This window comes from Bos javanicus, chromosome 19 (genome assembly GCF_032452875.1).
Source record: "Bos javanicus breed banteng chromosome 19, ARS-OSU_banteng_1.0, whole genome shotgun sequence".
In the NCBI taxonomy this organism is placed as follows: domain Eukaryota; kingdom Metazoa; phylum Chordata; class Mammalia; order Artiodactyla; family Bovidae; genus Bos; species Bos javanicus.
Window position 1 is genome coordinate 8,105,944 of NC_083886.1, and position 23,120 is coordinate 8,129,063.

Consider the following 23,120-nt stretch of genomic DNA (forward strand, 5'->3'; position numbering starts at 1 on the left):
TCCTGGATGGGAAGAATCAATATTGTGAAAGTGACTATACTAGCCAAAGCAATCTATAGATTCAATACAATCCCTATCAAACTCCCAATGGTATTTTTCATGGAACTAGAACAAAAAAATTTACAATTTGTGTAGAAACACAAAAGACTCCAAATAACCAAAACAATCTTGAGAAGGAAGAATGGAGCTGAAAAAATCAACTTGCTTGACTTCAGACTATACTGCAAGGCTACGTTCATCAAAACAGCATGGTACTGGGACACAAAACAGAAATACAGACCAATGGAACAAGATAGAAAACCCAGAGAGAAACCCATGCACCTATGGGTACCTTATCTTTGACAAAGGAGGCAAGAATATACAATGGAGAAAAAATAGTCTCTTCTCTAAGTGGTGCTGTGAAAACTGGACAGCTACATGTAAAAGAATGAAATTAGAACATTTCCTAACAACACACACAAAAATAAACTCAAATGGATTAAAGACCTAAATATAAGACAAGAAACTATAAAACTCTTCGAGGAAAACTTAGGCAGAACACTCCTTGACATTCATCACAGCAAGATCTGCTATGACCCACTCCCTAGAATAAGGAAATAAAAAATAATAATAAACAAATGGGACCTAATTAAACTTGAAATCTTTTGCACAGCAAAGGAAACTACAAACAAGGTGAAAAGACAACCCTCAGAATGGGAGAAAATAATAGCAAATGAAACTACTGACAAATGATTAATCTCCAAAATATACAAGCAACTCCTTCACCTCAGTACCAAAAAAATCAAACAATACAATCCAAAAGGGGGCCGCCGCCGCCAAGTCACTTCAGTCATGTCTGACTCTGTGCGACCCCATAGACGGCAGCCCACCAGGCTCCCCGTCCCTGGGATTCTCCAGGCAAGAACACTGGAGTGGGTTGCCATTTCCTTCTCCAATGCATGAAAGTGAAAAGTGAAAGTGAAGTCGCTCAGTCGTGTCCGACTCTTAGCAACCCCATGGACTGGAGCCTACCAGGCTCCTCCATCCATGGGATTTTCCAGGCAAGAGTACTGGAGTGGGGTGCCATTGCCTTCTCCAAAAGGAGGCAGAAAACCTAAACAGACATTTCTCCAAAGACATACAGATGGCTAATAAACATGAAAAGATGTTCAATATCGCTCACTATTAGAGAAATGCAGATCACAACTAAAATGAGGCATCACCTCACACCAGTCAGAATGGCCATCATCAAAAAAAAAAAAAATCTATAATCAGTAAATGCTGGAGAGCTGTGGAGAATAGGGAACTCTTTTGCACTGTTGGTGGGAATGCAAACTGATACAGCTGCTATGGAGAAAACCACAGCAATTCCTTAACACACTAAGAATAAAGCTGCTCTTGTGTGTGCTAAGCTGCTTCAGTTGTGTCTTACTCTTTGCAATCCGATGGACTGTAGCCTGGCAGGCTCCTATGTCTGTGTTATTTTCCAGGCTAGAATACTGGAGGGAGTGGCCACGCCCTCCACCAGGGGGTCTTCTTGAGCCAGGGATTGAACCCAGGTCTCTTATGTCTCCTGCATTGGCAAGCAGATCTTTTACCATTAGCACTTCTTGGGAGGTCCCAAACTACCCTGAGAACCAACAGTCCCACCACTGGACACATAGTCTGGGGAAACCATAATCGAAAAAGACACATGTACCTCAATGTTCATTGCAACACTCTTTAAAATAGCTGGGACATGAAAGCAAGCTAGATGTCCATCGACAGATGAATGGATAAAGAAGCTGTGGTACATACACACAATGGAATATTACTCAGCCATAAGAAGGAACACTTTGACTCAGTTCTAATAAGGTTCTACATGAACCCATTATGCCAAGTGAAGTCAGTCAAAAAGAGAAAGACAAATGTCATATATTACTGGATATATATGGATTACAGAAAGATGGGACTGACAAGCCTAACCTTCAGGGCAGCAGTGAAGATGCAGACATAGAGAAGAGACCTGTGCACACAGAGGAGAAGGAGAAGGTGGGATGAGTTGGGAGAGTACCATTGAAACATACATATTGCCATATGCAAAATTAGACAGCCAATGGGAATTTCCTGTATGATGCAGGAAGCTCAAATTCAGTGCTCTGTGACAACCTAGAGGGGTGGGACGAAGTTTCAAGAGGGAGGGGATATACGTGTACTTATGGCTGATTCATGTTGACATATGGCAGAACCCAACACAATATCGTAAGGCAGCTATCCTCCAATTAAAAATACATACATTTAAAAGTTTTCCTACTTAAATATTCATCCCTTGCCCTAATAAAAGAACTACCCTTTCCTTGACAGGGAGCCATGGCTTTGGGAAAAGACTCCCCATGACCTCCTTATTTGCTGCAAATGAAATCTTCACTTTGTGTGATCATTTTCCTTGGTGTTGTCTCTGACTAAAAACTCACCAAGAAGCAGATGCCCTTTGGATTGGTAACGACAGCAGTGAAAGGCAGTGGCTTGCCCTCGCCGAGCAATTTTTATCAGTGGCTCCCTTTCCCTTATCTGAAAAACGGACATGCTGGCATCTGACAGGCTTGAGACCTGAAAATCAGAGCTAACCTAAATCTGTTTCCTCTGAGGAAGGAAGTGATTATGTGGACCTTTGGGATTGTCCTGATGTTTTATAATATGCACACAAAGTTCTTTATTAAGAGATGAGGAGTTATTGAAGTGAAGAAATACTACTACTGTGCAAGGGATCTTTATTTCTCTTATGGGTGCCTACCTTGCACTGAACTTGTTAATCTATATATACCGTCTCACTCCCTGCACATTTCCTACAGGGTAAGTATAGGTAACTCGAATGTGAAGCTGAAGAGACTCATAGAGGAAAAGGACTTTGCCCAAATTCACACAGCTGACAAGTGATGGATCTCACATTTGTACTTGTCTTTTAGACAGACTTTCTACTTTTAACCACCAAATTATATTGCCCCCTGATTGATTTCACCCATATTGAGCACGCCCGAGGTTTGCAGGGTCCTTCTGCGACACCAGGCTTTATAATGCCCATATGGCTTCACTTGGAGACATTCTGGAAGCTGTAAGTTCATAAATAATGTCTCTTCCACTTGGTCAGACTTGCAGTGCCAGTGGGAGACAGATGATCCTCGGCTGTACATGGTATCCCTGCAAGCTAACACGTTACTTCGTAGTCTTGGGTTGCCATCCCCTGGAGTGTTTTGATGCGATCAGTTGTCAGTTTCAGGTCTGTTGTTTCTCTCAGCAGAAGCCCAGCCAGTGGAAGATGACAGCCCCAAAGCCCTGCCTGTGTTAGGGGAGCTATCGAAGTCGGATAATGACATAAGCGAGTCGGTGTTCATCTGGGGAACCTCAGACAAAGCAGCCCAGAGAAAAACCATCTCTGTCGATGAAGGTTTGTTTCACTTGCAACAGGAAAAGCAGCAGCAGCAGCATCCGGAGCCGGTACTCAGGCTGGGGAGAGGGAAAGGGAAGCTGAAGCTGCCACATGTGAGTAGCATTTTGCGCTTTTTCTGCAGCTGGGAAAGGAACGATGGGGAGGGGGCTTGGCTGTGAGGCGGGCGTGCATGTGTGCGTTGGGGCTCTCTGTATGGCTGAGGGTGGGAGATGGTTTACACAATTAACAAGTCCCTTGGGGATCTGCTCTCCTCTGCCAAAGGAGGTGCAAGAGTGGGCTCACACGCACTTGCATTTTCTCCGCTGATCATAACACACGTAAGCAGCAGGTGGGGATTGTTTTCTTTTGGTTTTCATTTTTTCTTTCCTCTTCTCCATTCTTGAGAGTGGGTTACACAGCAGAAAGCGCAGCCTGAAAGAGGATTCCTGAGTGGAAGGACTCTTTTCTTTCCCAAGAGGTTTTCTTTCCCAAGTTTCTTTAGCAGGTGTGCAGATCTCCATTCCTTTGCCCCTGAGCTGCTCTTTGGTAGGGGTGTTTACTCCCTGCTAACCACAAAGCAGCCAGGGTGACTTTTGCATCTCTCTCAGCCAGAGTTGTCTGCAATAAACAGCACCAGATCTGACACAATTTAACCTCTCAGGTGTACTGTTCAAAGAGTTTAGTGAGCAAAGCCCTGGGATGGGAAACATGGGATGTACTTCATGCCTCTGCTCAGCAGGTCTCTCAAGGCTGACAGCATGGATCTTGAACTTTGGGAAAGTTTTTTGTTTGCTTGTTTAGCCAAGCTCTGACATTTACTGTGAACATGGGATCGAGTGATGCTGAAAAGGGGCAGGAGAGAATGCTGTTGCTTTAAAGCCCTCGTACAGCAGGTTGTTGCAGCATCAGGAACTGGTTAATGTCTTTGGGTTACTGTTACTGATGCTAAATAATGTGTGGAGCCAAAGCACACCTGGGCATGATGTATTCTGGTTATGGGAGGACACAGGTGCTTGTGTGCAGTTTGTTTTCTCATCCCTGCTTCCTTCTTTCTCTCTTTAGAAGGTTTGATGTGGCTGCGCCTGTCATGCTGAGTGTTTGTATGTTTGAGTATCTGCAGTAAATACATACAAGTTCATCCTCCCTAGGAGGGGGGAGGGGGGAGGAGGGACACAGCATCACCTATCCTAAACACAGGCTTTGAGCAGCTGTGCATGATGAAGGGAGAAGAGTCAGAGACGCTTCACACTGGGGCTTGGTCGGGAGGAGAGCAGTCAGTGATGCTTGAGTGAAGAACTGAGTGCCCTAGCGCTGGAGGGCCAGGGCCCAGCTCCTGAGTTGCCGTGGGGTGTTGGTGGTGAATGAACCATGGGATGAGTTTCTTGGGGAGTCCTCTCACCCAGGCCATGCTTTCTGACCTTTCCCACACTTTGGTTCCCCGAGGAAAAAGACAAGGTGACTCAAAGCTGGGGATTAACGGCTTAGAGGGGCTCGAGTGGCCATCCCAGTGGAGAGGGTCCACTAGGTGGGACATCATGCTATTTGGAACCCTTCCATGGCACAGTGGTATGCCTTGGCATCCAAGTTGGGAGAATCTAATTTAAGCAACCAAGGAAGGCCAAGGAAATGAGGCAAAATGAGCACCCTGATGTCTATGCTTTGTTATTATTTATTTTTGCTATCACTGAGGAAACATTAAAAAGTGGGGTTTCCTTTAAGATTTTTTTTCCTGAACTCAACTTTTTATCACCTCTGGTTCTTCTCTGTGCTCTCAGGCTTTGTCCAAGCATGCATTTTGACACAATTGTAACTACAGTCTAGATATGTTCATTTATACTGTTTGTTTCCAAGTATTATTCCATAAACACTTCCCCATCTTCCAGTACAGTTTCACACAGATGGCTAATTGTGGCCAGATTAAATGGATTAATCTGTTAAGTGGATCTGCCATGATCTGTTTCAGCAATTGTTGACTTTAATTGCTTCTAGTTTTCCCATCATTATAATACCACTCTGAATATGTTCTGTGCATAAAGCAGTTTTACTTCTCTTTCTTAAAAAAATTGGTTGAGGATGAATTCCCAACAGTGATATTAGTGAGGCAAAAAATATGAACATTTTAGTGGCTTTTCCTGACTATTACCAAACCGTTCTCTGAAATATATTTCCATTGCCCCAAATCATCTGTAAATATCAATTGATCTAGAGTCTTATGTACATTAGATTCCCACCCCCTCTAAATTAGGAACTGTAAAAAGTTTCCTAAGGTTGTTTTTTCAGAGTTTGCTTTTTTTTTTTTTTTTGGAGTTTGTTTTGAGTCCTATTAAGCCAGGCAGTGCAGGGCTTCCCTAGAGCAACTCAGCTCTGTCAACGACCCCCGTGAGCACCCAAGTTCACAGCCTCCCCTTTTTGTCTCTGTGGGGGTGAAGAAGGGGTGGGCAGAAGCCCTCCATCCTGTACCAAGAGTTCCTGAGAAAGATGAACAGCGGTCACAGTTTGGGGGTGGGAGAAGCCAGCTCAGGATTCCCTTTAAGCCCTGAAACTCAAGGCTGTCAGGCTCCTCAGCCCTTCCCACCTCCTCCCCAACCCCATCAGAGCCAGGGAAGTGGCAGAATCCTGGATTCTCAGGATGTGAGATGAAGGCCTGACTGAGAAGGGGGAAGGGGGCCCTTGGGAAGATGAGGACTGGCTAAGCTTGTTGGGAAAGAAAGGAGAATATTTGAAGGTCTCCACTCCTGGGAGTACTTCTCCGGAATGTACGTGCTTTAATGACGGGAGCCAGACAGGGCTGAATGTCAACTCTGATCAAATTAAGAGCAGTTGGAACACTCCTTTCTCAGTGCTTACCTCCCATAAGGACAATTTTACCAACAGTTTATTTTTTCTTTTATGTTGCCCATGTATCTGGTCAATCTGGAGATTAATCAGTGCTATTCTGACCTCCTGTGTAGCTTCCCATAAATCGCTTCAGTGCTAATCTCTTTTGTTCATTTTGTAATTATTTGTGCAAAGGCCAAAAGTACCCAGTGGGAGCCATGCAGAAACTGAGCATGTATTTGCCCATCCTGACCTATGCAAGGAGAAACTGACAGTGTCGTGGGAGTGGGAATTTCCTGCCCACAGATAAGTGGGTTTGATAAATGTGGGGGTTTTAGAAGCGCTACTAACTCAGTGCATGAGGGCTTAATACAGGCAGTACTGCATCACAAAACTGATGAGCCACTGGCATGTCAGACTTGAAGGAGAGGTGATGGAACAGAGACCTGAGAAGAAAAGGAGGCTTTGCTGCTTCAGATGCTGGACAGGAGGAAGAAATGGTGTGCTCACGGTCTTTATTCTGGGGAGAATAAAGCTTTGGTCTGCTAAGGAGAGGACAAGAAGCTTTTCAATTGTAGCACATGTATTTAAGAGAGACATCAATAAGGACTTCCTATGTGATAACACTCTTTATTCTTTCCTGTATTATTGGTTGAAGGTCTAACTTTCCTACAGGCTTATACTCTGGGAGAGCAAGCGTAGTATCTGCTTAATTCCTGCTACAAACACGTTTCTCTATGGTTTGCCATATATGATAGGACAGGCTTTAAGGGTGCATCTACATCAGTGCTTTTAATCCTATGCAATGTTTACTATTATTAGTCCCATTTTATCTATTTGAAAACTAAGAGACAAGGAGGTTATAATGGAGGATGTGTGGGGTCAAGGCTCAGAAGGAAAGAGCATTGAAACAGAGGAAGAGTTTCAGGCCACTTGAAAGTATCAAGACCACAACATGAGCCCAAGAAGTTGAGCTCCAGAGTTTGTGTTCTTAATCCTCAAGTCATTCCCATGGGAATGATTGAAAATCTAAGAGAATGTTAAAACAAGCCTGTGCAGCTAAAATGAGCTATAATAATAATAACAAAGATGATGGAGATTTTTGTAACCAAGCCACTATTTCATATACATCAGTCCCTTTTGCCCCAGCTGGTAAAGAATCTGCCTGCAATGCGGGAGACCTGGGTTTGATCCCTGGGTTGGGAAGATTCCCTAGAGAAGGGAATGACTACCCATTCTGTATTCTGGCCTGGAGAATTCCGTGGACTATATAGTCCATGGGATCGCAAAGAGTCATACACAACTGAACAACTTTCACTTTCAAGCCTATCTAGCTCAGGATTCTGTGTAGAATAAACTCTGACACTTAGGCTTTCCCTGGTAGTTCCACTGGTAAAGAATCCGCCTGCAATGCAGGAGACCCTGGTTCAATTCCTGGATTGGGAAGATCCGCTGGAGAAGGGATAGGCTACCCACTCCAGTATTCTTGGGCTTCCCTGGTGGCTCAGCTGGTAAAGAATCCACCTGCAATGTGGGAGATCTGGATTCAATCCCTGGGTTGGGAAGATTCCCTGGAGAAGGGAATGGCCACAGAGAAGTATTCTGGCTTGGAGAATCCCATGGACTCACCAAGAGTCCATGGGGTCTCAAAGAGTTGGACATGCCTGAGCGACTTTCACACACTCACTCAGTCCCTTTTACCAATGTTTTGTTTGTGCATTTTGAGTTAATTCTCACAATAGCTGTATAGGATGACCACTATCCTTATCTCTACTTCACCAGTGAAGAAACTCAGGCTCCAAGATGTTATATAACTTCCCCAAGGTCACAGAGCCTCCCTCTGACATCTGTTAAAACTGATGTACCAACTAGTAAGCACTGGATTGGGGCCAGAGCACTCACAACCAAAGGGCTCCTGAGGCAGCGGAGGTGGGCTCCCGGGCCTCCTCTCATCTCTGGGTTTAGAATCCTGGGATGGCTTCTAGAACCACCTCCCGTGATGCTGCACAAAAAACTTAGGTCTCAGCCCATGCCTGCACTACCTCAAAGGCAAGTTCCTTTCCTTTTTTAAACTTTTTTATTTTGTATTAGGCATAGCTGATTAACAACACTGAGATAGTGTCAGGTGAACAGCGAAGGGATTCTGCCCGACATGTACATGTATCGGTTCTCCCCCAAAGTCTCCTCCCATCCAGGCTGTCAAAGGCAAGTTTCTAAAGCAAGAAGCCTCTGAAAAAAAGTATCACGATAAAGGAAGCCATTGGTACACTTGCAAGGAAAAGACTAGAATCCCAGGAGGGAATCTGCCGTTATTCAGTGTTCCAGACCAGGGGTATCAGTCCATGGCCTGTCAGGAACGGGGCCACACAGCAGGAGGCGAGCGGCAGGCAAGCCAGTGAAGAAGCTTGTTCTGTATTTGCAGCCACTCCCCACTGCTCACATTGCCATCTGAGCTCCCTCCTGACAGAGCAGCAGCAGCAATAGATTCTCATAAGAGCTGGAACCCTGATGTGAAGTGTGCATGTGAGGGATCTAGACTGAGATCTCCTGATAATGTTCTAATGCCTGAAGATCTAAGGTGGAGCCGGGGTGGTGATGCTACAGATTATCATTAGCAGAGAGGTTTGACCGCACAACTGCTGCTGCTGCTACTAAGTTGCTTCAGTCGTGTCCGACTCTGTGCGACCCCAGAGATGGCAGCCCACCAGGCTCCCCCGTCCCTGGGATTCTCCAGGCAAGAACACTGGAGTGGGTTGCCATTTCCTTCTCCAGTGCATGAAAGTGAAAAGTGAAAGTGAAGTCGCTTAGTCGTGTCCAACTCTTCATGACCCCATGGACTGCAGCCCACCAGGCTCCTCCAGCCATGGGGTTTTCCAGGCAAGAGCACTGGAGTGGGGTGCCATCGCCTTGACTGCACAGGGACCATAATAAATCAATTGGTTGGACTCGTATCGAAACCCTATCAGTGTGTTTAAGCTATCTGTGACAATTAAGCTCCATTTGGTGGCAGGCTTTACAGTGGCAAGTGAGTTGATGTACTTCAGTTATAAAGTGCACAACCAGTGTAAACCTCTCGAATCATCCTGAAACCATCCCCACCCCTCCCAGGTCCATGGAAGAACCATTTTCCACAAAACTGGTCTCTGGTGCTGAAAAGGTTGGGAACTGCTGCTCTACACATGCATTGTCCACTATGGTAGCCATTAGCCACAACTTAGCATAGATCGCTGGACCTGTGCTGAGTTTTCAAACTCAACTATGCTGTGTTAAACTATGCATCAGATCTCAATGGCTTAGTATTAGAAAGTATAGGCTATGCCAATACATTTGTATTGATTACATGTTGAAATGATAATGTTTTGGATATAATGGGTTACATATATTAAGAATATATTTTATTAATTATATCTTAATAAAATATATCCTTAATATATTATTTTTCTATATCAAATATGTTTACATTTTATATAGAAATAAAATATAAATGAAATATATTCTATATTCTAGAATTCTTAATAATTTTACCTCTTTAAAAGGTAAAGACCTTTTTTTAAAATTGTGGTAAAATATACATAACATAAAATTGACCATCTTAACCATTTTTCAGGGTACAGCTCAGTAATGTTAAGTATATTTTCATTGTTTTGTGACCAGTCTCCAGAACTCTTTTGATCCTGCAAGATTGGTACTCTGTACCCATTCAACAACTTCCCGTTCCCCCTTCTTGCAGCCCCTAGCAACCATTCTTCTACTTTCTGTCTCTATGAATTTGATCACACTAGGTACCTCGTATGAGTGGAATCATACAGTATTTGTCCTTTTGTGACTGATATTTCATTTAGCATAAGGCCCTCAAGGTTCATCCATGTTATTCCATATGTCAGAATGCCCTTCCTTTTTAAGACTGAATATCATTCCACTGTGTGTATCTACCACATTTTGTTTATTTATTAATAAACACATATTTTGTTTTCAGCTCTTTTTACTTTTTCTCAGTATGGCTTCTACAGCTTTTAAAATCGCATCTGTGCCTTATATTTGCACTTTATGTGACATTTCTATTAGACAATGCTGCTCTGAATTTTTCTCTTTCCTTGATGTCTCCTGCTTCTCACCCCCTTCTCTATCCTTCCCCAGATGTTAGTTTGGCCTCCTTCTTCCCCCTTCCCTGAGACCTGAGCCCAGAATATTGACTCTGATTAAGTACTTCTTTTTATAAGAATCTTTGAAAGGCTGTCACGTTCGGCAAAGTTTTCTGTAATTGAGTGAAACTGTGACATAGCTCAAGATAGCTTTCTCCGTAATACATAAGTAGAAAGCTCAATAAATTGGGACTGAAAGGAAAAGCTTTTGAAGTGATTTGATGTTTTAAGTCAACAGCTTTCCTCAGCTCCCAGTCTGAATTTTATTAACCATAAAGCAAAGAATACAAAACCCATAAAGCATAAATTCCCAGCACAGATTGACACCAGTCTCTCACTTCTGAAATACAGGTTTTATAGAAAGACCTGGGTATCTGGAGTTTCAAGGCATTGGAATGTTGTCAGTGTCTTTTAAATTTCCTATCACTGATTGTATACAATTCAAAAGCCTTCAAAGTGAAAGTCGCTCAGTCGTGTCCGACTCTTTGCGACCCCATGGACTATACAGTCCATGGAATTCCTCAGACCAGAATCCTGGAGTGGATGGCTCTTCTTGTCTCCAGGGAATCTTCCCAACCCAGGATCTGAACTCAGGTCTTCCACACGGCAGGCAGATTATTTATCAGCTGAACCAAAAGAGAAGACCAAGAATACTGGAGTGGGTGACCTGTTCTTTCTCCAGTGGATCTTCCCAACCCAGGAATTGAACCAGGGTCTCCTGAATTGCAGATGGATTCTTTACCAGTTGAGCCACCAGGCAAGCCCTTAAAAGCCTAAAGCCTTTCAACTTTCCAGTTTCTTTTCCCACCACTGCCTGCATGCTCCTCCATAAGATAATTTAGTCCCCAAATGTGCAGTGCACTCCATGGCCTCCCAGATTCGACGTGTTCTTACTTTATGTAGCCTGGGAGACCCCACCCCATGCATATACCTCTGGAGAAACCTTACTCATTCTTCAGGACAAAGTTCAAAGGTCACCATCTCTGTGAAGCGTCCCTTGACCCCAGTGCCCATGAGGGTCCCAGAAAGAAACAGATGGCACATCCAATGAGTGGTTAAAGGATGTCACACAATGGAGCTGTTACAGAGCTGTGGCAAGGTCAAGGGAAGCCAGGAGGGGATGGTGAAGGGGCCCAAGGCTAGTGTCCACTAGAATCAGGAGAGAAAAAAATAGTTCCCAGAACTTGACCAGATTCCTAAGAGGAGCTTCTAGACAGAAGCCGTGGTTTCTCCTGGAACAGAGCTGCCCCTGCCAACCTGCAGGATGACAGAAAAGGAGCTCTCTGCTCCACGCTCAGATGTTCTAACATCAACCGAACCTGTCTAGAAGCCAGAAGGCATGAGTGGCCAGAGAACGCAGCTCATGGACAATGCCTCTGAGAGCACAGGGCAGGTGGAAAGGAGGGAAGGTGTGTCCAGAAGGTTCAATAGAAACGAGCTAGCACAAGCCCTTACACCATCTCCAGAACGCCCCACAGTTCCCTAGCCTCCTAAGTGGAACTGTTTATGCCATAAGATAACGCTGGTCATATTGTATTTGTATCGTCCAATTCACTGTTTTTTCCGCACCTATGCAGGAGACAATGAGCTCTTTCAAGGTCAAACTCATTCTTCACATTCATATATATAAGCCCAACACTGAGCAAAGTACATGGAAGGAAGCAGATACTAAATAAATGCGGAGTGAATGAATGTGTTTATCACATGTTCTTCCCTAAGCCCTAATTGATCCAAAATCACTGCAGATGGTGATTGCAGCCATGAAATTAAAAGACGCTTACACCTTGGAAGGAAAGTTATGACCAACCTAGACAGCATATTAAAAAGCGGAGACATTACTTTGCCAACAAAGATCCATCTAGTCAAGGCTATAGTTTTTCCAGTGATCATGTATGGATATAAGGGTTGGACCATAAAAAAAGCTGAGCACCAAAGAATTAATGCTTTTGAACTGTGGTATTGGAGAAGACTCCTGAGAGTCCCTTGGACTGTAAGAGATCCAACCAGTCCATCCTAAAGGAGATCAGTCCTGGGTGTTCATTGGAAGGACTGATGTTGAAGCTGAAACTCAATACTTTGGCCACCTGATGTGAAGAGCTGACTCATTTGAAAAGACCCTGATGCTGGGAAAGATTGAGGGCAGGAGGAGAAGGGGACAATAGAGGATGAGATGGTTGGATGGCTTCACTGACTTGAGGGACATGGGTTTGGGTGGACTCTGGGAGTTGGTGATGCACAGGGAGGCCTGGCATGCTGCGGTTCATGGGGTTGCAAGGAGTCGGACACGACTGAGAGACTGAACTGAACTGAACTGATGAACTATAGTGATTCTAGGTTAGTGTTAGTCACTGAGTCATGTCCAACTCTTTGCAACCCCATGGACAGCAGCCTGCCAGGCTTCTCTGTCCATAGAATTCTCCAGGCAAGAATACTGGAATGGGTTGCCATTTCCTTCTCCAGATTCTAGGTTGGGAACTTCTTAATTAATTGCATACATAGGATTAATATAAGTTAATTCAATATACTTTGGATCCCAGCTAGGGAGCAAAGATGATTTGAATACATGATACTCAGTGCCTCATTATGCTGTAATTGGTGCCGTATTTAATAGTGAGGAACTAAAGAACTTGAACATAAATGGTAAGAATCGGCAGTAAGTCAGATCAACCATGAGAATAAATGCTTGTGTAGGTGCCCAGGAGAAATCTACTATAATAGGGTTTAGGGTTAGACATATATATGAATATATATATTATATTAAAGAGATCATGAATAAATATATATATGTATCTCCAGTTAAAGAGGCCATGAATAAAAGGCACATGCTATTATATATACATATCTATTGTAATAAAATGTGCCTTTAATTGGATTTTCATATAAATTTCACAGTTTGGAGAAAGAAACTAGAGGATTTAATGCTTTGAAACTAAAGTGACTGGGATGAGAGTTGGGTGTACAGGGAGAAACACCAATCAGGGCAAGGGAAGGCAGCGTAGGCTAAGCGGAGGCTGGCAAGTGGACTGAGGGCAAATTCGAGGCTGAGGCTAACGGCCAGGGCTGTTGCTCCAAGGATGAGGGTTTACGAGGCTGACTGGATTCCCCACCAAACCCACGGGTGAAGCCCCATCTCTGAACTGTGTCAGTGTATTTCGGTTAGCTCATTCCACTGGATTAATCCTAACCTGAAGTTTGGAGGCTGCACTGGTTTCCTGGTGCTGCCATAACAAACTGCTGCAGACTGGGTGGCAGATGAGAGATGTATTCTCTCCAGTTCTGCAGGCCAGAATCTGGAAAGGAAGGTGTCCGCAGGGCCATCCTCTCTTGAAGGTTCTAGGGGAGATTCCTGCTCTGCCTCTTTCAGCCTCTGGTGGCTCTGCACTGTCCTTGGCTTGGGACCTAAGTCTAGTCCCCTGTCTCTGTCTTTAATGGCCTTTTCCCCTCTGCGTCTCCTCTGTGTCTGCATGCCTCAAATCTCCCTCTTCTTTCTCTTTAAGGACACTATTTATTGGATTTAGGGCACATTCTAAATCCACAATGATCTCATCTGGAGATTCTTAATTATAGCTGCTAAGATCTTGTTCCTAATTAAGGTCACATCACAAATACTGAGGGTTTGGAAATGGACATCTCTCTTGGAGACTACTTAAACCCACTAAACGAACTTAAACCCACTTAAACTAGTGACTAAGCACTAGTTCTGCTTAGTCAGCTCCTTTCCAAAGCCAAGCCCTTCTCCCAAATCCGTATTGTCTCATCTTGAATCTATGATCTTTTTCTCAACCATTATTTCCACTTTCTCTTTTGATTATTTTTTAAATGTTCTTTCCCCCATGGAATGTGCCTTTCATTTTATTTTTGACCCTGCCACATGACATGCAGGATCTTAGTTCCCCAACCGGGGATTGAACCCCATCCTCTGCATTGGAAGCGTGGAGTCTTAACCACTGGACCACCAGAGAAGTCTCTCTTTTGCATCTGTAATATTTTCACCTTGATCCTTCCCTTCAGGGTACAAATATAGTTAGTTCCTTCCTAACCAGAAACAAACCACCTTCTCTCTGCCTGATTCTATCTTCAGAATTGAAACTCTTTTCCAATACCATCACACCTCACAAAAGCCCCTGTCCCCACCACCAATCCAAGGTAGGACCTCTCTTTTTTTTTTTTAACTTCACAATATTGTATTAGTTTTGCCATTTATCAACATGAATCCGCCACAGGTATACACGTGTTCCCCATCCTGAACCCTCCTCCCTCCTCCCTCCCCGTACCATCCCTCTGGGTCGTCCCAGCGCACCAGCCCCAAGCATCCAGTATCGTGCATTGAACCTGGACTGGCAACTTGTTTCATATATGATATTATACATGTTTCAATGCCATCCTCCCAAATCATCCCACCCCCTCCCTCTCCCACAGAGTCCAAAACACTGTTCTATACATTAGTGACTCTTTTGCTGTCTCATAACAATTCAGCGTTATTGTTACCATCTTTCTAAATTCCATATATATGCATTAGTATACTGTATTGGCAGAGAAGGAAATGGCACCCCACTCCAGTACTCTTGCCTGGAAAATCCCGTGGATGGAGGAGCCTGGTAGGCTGCAGTCCATGGGGTCGCTAAGAGTTGGACAAGACTGAGAAACTTCCCTTTCACTTTTCACTTTCATGCATCGGAGAAGGAAATGGCAACCCACTCCAGTGTTCTTGCCTGGAGAATCCCAGGGACAGGAGAGCCTGGTAGGCTGCCATCTATGGGGTCGCACAGAGTCGGACATGACTGAAGCGACTTAGCAGCAGCAGCAGCAGCATACTGTATTGGTGCTTTTCTTTCTGGCTTACTTCACTCTGTATAATAGGCTCCAGTTTCATCCACCTCATTAGAACTGATTCAAATGCATTCTTTTTAATGGCTGAGTAATACTCCATTGTGTATATGTACCACAGCTTTCTTATCCATTCATCTTCTGATGGGCATCTAGGTTGCTTCCATGTCCTGACCTCTCTTGTAAGTCTCAGACATTTCTGGGCTTTTGCTCTCATTATGCAAAGCACCTTTCTAAAGTCACTGGGAAAGTTCAGGTTGCCCAACCTTTAAACTCGGGCTCTCTTTGTTCCTTCTGACCCGGCTGGAATGTCTAATTCTCTTGGCCATCTCTTCCTGCTTGGAGTTTCTCTCATACCTCAAGGTAAGTCAGGGCTTGCTGGAAAAAATCCTTCCCTTTTTGCTGCATGGGTTGACATTTCTTTAAAAAAATCTACTTAAAGAAAAATAACATTTCTGACCACCTGTCAAAGGTGGCTTTGTTACAGCACCAAACTTGGGTCCACTTGCCCTCGCTCAGTAAAACCAACATACTAACATCAGATCATGGTGAAAGAAAGCATGGCATTTGTTGCAGAGCACCAAGCAAGGAGAAAGGGCAGCTCATGCTCAGAAGATGTGGAAGGCAGTGTGAGGGAGGGGGCTTCAGAGTGTGTGATCCAATCCTGCACAGTTCTCTGATGAGTTGACATAACGGTGAGGTTTCAAGCACATTGACATTCAAATTTCAACTAGTCTAGGGTCCATGTGCTTGTGGTCAGTAGCTTTTATCTTGGGTAGGACTCTGCTCGCTTAAAAACAACTTCAGAATGTGTGTCAGGCCTTTATCTATATCTTTCAGAGAACTGGGAGCTTGGTGATTCTGCTGTGTGGTGGATTTATAGTCTAAATTGTTACCAGTTTCCTGGTCCAACAGCTATTCTTTGTTTCTGTATCTCCACATTTCCTAATCATCAACTGTTGAGTCAGCCTTTTGAGACTCAAGGGAGGCCTGGGAGATGAAATCAAAAGCCTTTTACTTCAAAGGACGGGGACACAGGGCTTGTATACAGGTTTAGTTTCTTATTTTTAAATAAATGGATACTTACTACAACCAAAAAATACCATTACCATTTCCAATGTGGTATTGCATCCGTTCAACAGGTTTGAGTCACTGAGTCTTACCTAGTCATCACCTGGCCTCAGGAAGGTATTCCAAAACAAGGACATAGCACAGTGCTCTGCAATTTCACTTAGGATTCGGATTCAGATTCTGATCACAATGACGCTCAGCACCTGCTTTCTCTGGCAGGGCCTTATAGGTTCTGCAGATCAAGGGTCCTGCAATGCACAGGGCTCTAGCTAGCCTAGATGAATTGGTCAGTTTGTGTGTGTGTTACTGTGGTCCTTCCCGATGCTAGAACAGGAGAAGAGGGATTTGTGAATTCACTTGTTATTTAGACTCCACCAGCACAGACTCCATGATTGGTGGCTGTTCCCCTATAATCTTGATTTTAGTTGTTTCCTTAGAAAACCATCCATTTCATCAAGATAGTCAAGGCCATTGGAACGGATCTGTGTGCAGTGTTCTGCTGTAAAATTGCAACTCCTTCTATAGTGGCGGCCTCATCTTAGTCCTATTACTTGTTTGCATTTTCTCCATCTTTCTTTTTATTTTTTAATTGATATTTTCAACGGATTTGCTTTGTGTTTTACTGATTAACTTTACCTATCTATCTATTGATTTGGTTTTACTAAACTTTTACTGATATAAAATACACATACAAGCAGGTACAGAGAGTACAGCTCAGTGGATTTTCACAAAGGAAACACACTCATGTAATCAACACTATATCAAGAAATAAAACAGTACCAGCAGAGCAGCCCAGAAGCCCCCAGGAGCCTTCCAATCGGCTGCCTCCCCAGGGTAGCATTAGCCTCCCTCTGAACGGCATAAATTTGTTTTGCCTATTGGCTTTTCTACTTCTTAAACAATCTGCTCATATAAAACATATGTACTTTTTCTGAGTCTGGTTTTGTTTATTATTATGGGCAATTTCTCATCTGTAACCTACTTCGAGTGTTACTGGGATTGGATACAATGAGTGTCAGTTACCTGCACAACAGATGTGCTAAGTGGCAGCTATTATAATGAAAAGGAGGTATTATATGCAGATGGGTGAGGTGGGGACAAGGAGGGGAGGGGAGGAGCCTGTACAGTGGATAGAGATCAGCTGATTTATCCTGCTACTGCTACTGTTAAGTCGATTCAGTCGTGTCCGACTCTGTGCGACCCCATAGACAGTAGCCCACCAGGCTCCCCCGTCCCTGGGATTCTCCAGGCAAGAACACTGGAGTGGGTTGCCATTTCCTTCTCCAACGCATGAAAGTGAGAAGTGAAAGTGAAGTTGCTCAGTCGTGTCCGACTCTTAGCGACCCCATGGACTGCAGCCCACCAGGCTCCTCCATCCCTGGGATTTTCCAGGCAAGAGTACTGGAGTGGGGTGCCATTGCCTTCTCCGATTTATCCTGACTGGTTCCCAAATATGGTTAGGACCAAGATAAAAAGACTTATGTTCGAAAGTAGGATTTTGAGACTTCCTTTCCAACAATCTGATGACATGGTACGTTCTAGGTTTCATTACTTTTTTTTAACAGTTCATTATTAAAAATTTCAATCCCATTGAAACATTGAATTTCCAGTGAACACCCATGTACCCACCACCTGTATTCCATAATTAACATTTTACTTTTCATGCTTGATCACATATTTATGTCTATTAATTAACCAATCTATTTTTTAATGTATTTCAGAGGAAGTTTCAGGCTTCAGTAGTAGATTTTTTTTTATTAGATGAAACTCACATAAAATAAATTATGGATGGGGCTTATCTGGTGGCTCAGACGGTAAAGAATCTGCCTGGAATGCAGGAGACGCAGGTTCCATCCCTGGGTCAGGAAGATCCCCTGGAGAAGGGAATGGCAACGCACTTCAGTATTCTTGCATGGAGAATTCCATGGACAGAGGAGCCTGGCAGGCTACAGTCCATGGGATTGCAAAGAGTCAGACACAACTGAGCAACTAATAAACTCACACATACACACACATGCACTTAAAATTACCCACTTTAAGCTGAGTATAATAATTCAATATTACTTAGTACATTATGTATGCATCACATCTATCTAGTTCTAAACCTTTTCTCAGTCCAGAATAAATCCCCTTACCAACTAAGTTAATAGTTACTCTAATAGTTACTCTCTATTCCTTCTTCCTCCCAACTCCTGGTGATCATTAATCTATCTGTTTCTATGTTTACATATTCCAGATATTTCATGTAAACAGAATCATACAATATGTGACCTTTTGTGTCTGGCTTTTCTCACTTAGCATAATGTTTTTAACACTCATCCACAATGTAGCACATATCATTACCTTCATTCCTTCTTACGGTTAAGTGATATCCTACTGTTTGAGTATTCAGAGTTTGCATACCCATTCATCCATTGATGGACATTTGGGTCACTTTCACCTTTCGGCTGTTGTGTATCTGAACATGTATGTACAGAGATCTAGTTAAGTACTTGTGTTCAGTTTGGGGAGAATATACTTAGAAATGGAATTGCTGAGTCATATGATAATTCTCTGCTTAACTTTTTGTGGAACCACCAAACTATCTTCCTGGTGTGGTAATAAGTTTTTAAGCCTCAAGAAATCTTTTGTTCAAGATGGGCAGACCTGTCCTAAAGAGTAGATGGTGTGAATGATTTGCTCATGTTCAGTTGACCTCCTTTCTGGCTAAAATACACAAGGATTTTATGGCACATGAGAGGAGATGCTGATTAAGCAGGCTGTAGTTTCCTCTTGCTCCTGTAGGATGTGTCAACTTGCCTAGCAGAGGCGGGCAAGGTTTCTAGTCTGCTGGGACACAGACTCCTCCGTTGATGGTTGCTGTTGTTTGATCAGTGAGTATCCATCCACTCTAGGCAACTGCCACATGGAGCCAGACCCCTCTGATTCCACGGGAAGCAGCTCCGGGCTCCACGTGGCTTCCTGGGTTATGCTAGGAGTTAAATACAATAGATTTGGGTTGCAGAGAAAGGAATTTGCCGAGATGCATGGGAGTGGCAGTCCTGGAATAGACACTGACAGCTGGCGTGAGATTTCCAGGGCTGCCCCGCTCTGCAAGCCTGAGAAAACAGGAGACATTCCAATGATTGCATGATATCATCTGCGTCTTAGCATTTGTTTTTAAACTATGGATTTAATTGCTGTTCCATTGGCTCCTATTTCTTCCTTCCCCATGAAAAATAGAATCTTTGAAATTCCCATGAAAGCACGTTCGGTTGCCATTTCTGTTCCAACTTGAAGACAGGATCATCCCTAATAATGAAAACAAATCTGCTGTTGGCAAATAAGTCCCAAGTGTTGCTTTTGGAGAGTCAGGAAGGGGAAGCAAACAGTGTCAGAGCAGCCTAGAGGCTGCAACAGATTAACAAGTTCAGTTTGTAAATGGGCCAACAATCCACTCTTCTGCACTGCATACTCTCAAGCACAAACCCCATTCACAAGAATTTGGTCAGGTCAGCAGAGTTGGTGCTGGTGGATCTTGATTTGTTGATGAAGAGCTCCAGATCAAAAGGGATTTGCAATTTATTCAAGCCCATAGAGCTAGTAGGGAACAGATCCAGAACCCAAATCCTGTGCCATTTTCAGTGTATGAGAAAAAGAGAATGATCATCCAGGGCATTGGGAAAATAAAAGTTTGGAGTCACAAAGAACCTGATTCGGGCTGTTAGAACTGTGACTCAGTCACTGACCAGTCACTTAACTAGTACTAGCTCACTCAGCCCTGAGCTTCCTTTCCTTCATTTTCAATGGAGCTGATGCTAGTTATAAGAGTAACGTGAGGACTTCCCTGGTGGTCACAGGGCTTCCCTGGTGGTTCGGACGATAAAGAATCTGCCTGCAGTGCAGGAGACCAGGGTTCAATCCCTGGGTCTGGAAGATCCCCTGGAGAAGGGAAGGGCAACCCACTCCAGTATTCTTGCCTGGAGAATCCCATGGACAGAGGAGCCTGGTGGGGCTACAGTCCATGGGGTTGCAAAGAGTCACACATGACTGAGCGACTAACCCTTCACACTTCTTCCCTGGAGGTCCTGTGCTTAATAATTCCCCGGCAGGGGATGCAGGTTCAATCCCTGACCCAGGAAGATTTCACATGCCTTGGAGAAACTAGGCACATGAGCCACAACTATTGAAGTTCATACACCGAGAGCCCGTGCTCCTCAACAAGAGAAGCCCTCACGCCACAGTGAAGACCCACACAGCCCCCCAAATTAACATGAAGATAAGATGAAATAGTGTATATGAAGTACTTTACATGCTAGTCATTGCAGATGCTCAAAAATTGCAGCTTTCCTTTCCTGATTAGATCATGCTAGTAGATTCTAGAAAATCTGTTCCCACCCTTGCTCTTTTTCTCCAAAGTCTCCTAAACTGCACATTCCCCTGTCCCTTTCTTCAGATATATTAGCCTTGACATAAGGACAGCAGGGCTGCTTTGAGATGAGGAGGCACTTTGCAGTCATAGGGTAAGAGAATTGATGCTCATTACTTAATTGGAATAAGCATTCATCTATATGTACAGCTGTCAGGAAGCAAGACCTGATCAAAGGCCCATTAGTCACAAGGCTGGCTTTGCAAAGGGCCACTTAGTTAAGGCAGTGAATTTAACATGAAAGGGAAGAGGGAACCGGAACACTGAAGCTTGGTACATTGTGCATTAATAAGTCCTTTGGTCCAAGTTCTAGAGGCTTTCTCTAATCGAGGTTAACCCAGATATTGAAGGCCAACTACATCATATGTCCAAGGCAGCTGTGAACAACTGGGAGCATTTCACCACCTTGTCAAATTTCTGACTTGGGCAAACTTGAGAATAAGACTGAGAGGCAGAAATGTCAAATTTCACAGAAAATGCAGGTCCCCAAAGGCAGAAAGAAATCTTTCAGACCATTTTAGGGCAGAACAGTTGACTGTCCTATGTCTGCTGCAGAATTGGGAACTCGCCAGACTGGAAAGGTCATTCAATGTGGACCCCTGCACACTTATGTTCTACCAGCACTTATTCTTTAATATGGAATTCTCATTCACAGCAGCTGTAATATTAATGGTAATATTTATATCATTAGATTCGAAAACCAGACAGTGCGAGACACAAATTAATAACCATTTGCTCAACACCCACAGAGCCCCAGGTGCTGCTGCTACAATGGGGAGAGGTATTGCAGAAGTGGATGAAGAGATGAAATGATTTATTTTTCACATTTTGGAAGCACATTTGCATTATACAAGCACTCCGCACATTTGCATAATCTGCTAGTTGAATGGATAAATTGACAATGCATTGTGGAATCGCCTTCATTATGTGGTGAGGGTACAATTGCTGTTATTGTTATAATTGACCTCATTTGCTGAGTACCCACTGTGGGGGGTACCACATGGGGACAGCAGAGGGCAGTGGTTAAGAGCGCCGCCTCCAGAGTCACATTGCTGTGTTTGGATTCTGACTCTGCTGCTTCCTAGCTGGGCAGCCTTCAAAAGCAGCTTGATTTCTGTACGCTTCAGTTTCTCCGTCTGTAGAATAGGAATGGTAATAGTGATATCTGCTTTGAGGATTGTTATAAAGACTAAGCAAAGTCACTCTCCTAGAGTGATCAGAACAGTACCTGGCACAATGCAATAATAATCATCATATAATACCCGTCCCCTACATACACACACATCCAAGGCAGTGTGCCCTTTTATAAAGAAGGAAGCTAAGTCCTAATGCCTCAGGGGCAGAGTAGCTTTGAAATCCAGGTTGTTCTTGCTCTAAGTGTCTTCTCCTCCCACAAAGCCAGCAGCATCCTAACACTGGATGGAGTGTGCTAACCTGGCATGCTCACTGTCACGATGAGGTAGAGCTCGACTGTCCCTCCTTCTTAAGAAAGGAGCACTTCACAAGCTCGTACATAAGCCATCTTGGCTGCAGCTGGAGTCACCATTTCCAACAGTCTCCACCTAAATGTGGGAACACTTTGACTAAGACACTCAAGGAGATTCCTACTGCACTTCTAAAGTACTTTTCCACCCCCACTCTGTCTGAAAAATAAATGCAACCTCAGGTCCGAGAGAGTGATCTCCCCAAGCCCTCATGGTGGGGGATACTCCACACTCATGGTGGGAACAGCATCGTCCCGAGGGCCTATGGTATGCTGAAGATTCTAGCATCATGGCCAGGCTGGATGAGATGAGAATTTTAAATTGGCATCACCAAAATTAGTATCGTCATTGTGGTGAGGAGAAATCACAACCAAAGAGGAATCTGGAGATCAAGGTAGAAAAACAGATATTCTAAAGAGCAAGGAAGTAAAATTGCAAGACAGGCGAACTCTGGAGCTGAGATAAACCGGTGTTTGAGAGTGAAGCCCGAAGCAGAGTCGAGTGGGCAGTAGTAGCCAGTCTGAATCTTATGCTGGGAAGTGACCCATTCAGCTGCACTGGTGCCTGGAGGCTCACTTGTTTGAAAGGAATTCTGCAAGGCTCAAGACAAACAGGAGTCCCTTGCTTTATCCAAGGACTCTTTGAGTTGGAGTCCAGTGAGAGTTAATCTGATGCTGAAGGTTCTCTTCAGTCTTATAACAAAGAGGATACCTTAGGAGATGTCTGAGTCAGTGCCACGTATTAAGGTCATATCCACACTCCACTATGCTAAGGTGATGATTTGGTGGGAGAAGCAGGGAGATGAGAAATCCTAAGGTCCTGTTGATCAAACACGAACAGGCAGTATTTTGCTTCTGTTTCTCACCAGCCTATCATTACACAAATGAGAATTTTATTGGTTCCAAGGGAGAGACTTGATTTCTGGGACACCTCTAGAGCTGTGAGGAGACAAATGATCTTTGGAATCAATGAGGACAATGGAGACA

General features: G+C 43.9%; 1 protein-coding gene across 1 annotated transcript in view; it reads left to right on the forward strand.

The window, feature by feature from the left end:
- Positions 1–3,234: 3,234 nt before the first annotated feature.
- The window catches only part of ANKFN1 (ankyrin repeat and fibronectin type III domain containing 1), a 490,285-nt gene continuing 470,399 nt past the window's right edge, over positions 3,235–23,120 (forward strand). Inside the window, exon 1 of the mRNA XM_061390028.1 lies at positions 3,235–3,498. The gene's annotated coding sequence lies outside the window, so the exon portion shown is untranslated. The remainder of the gene's footprint in view (positions 3,499–23,120) is intronic.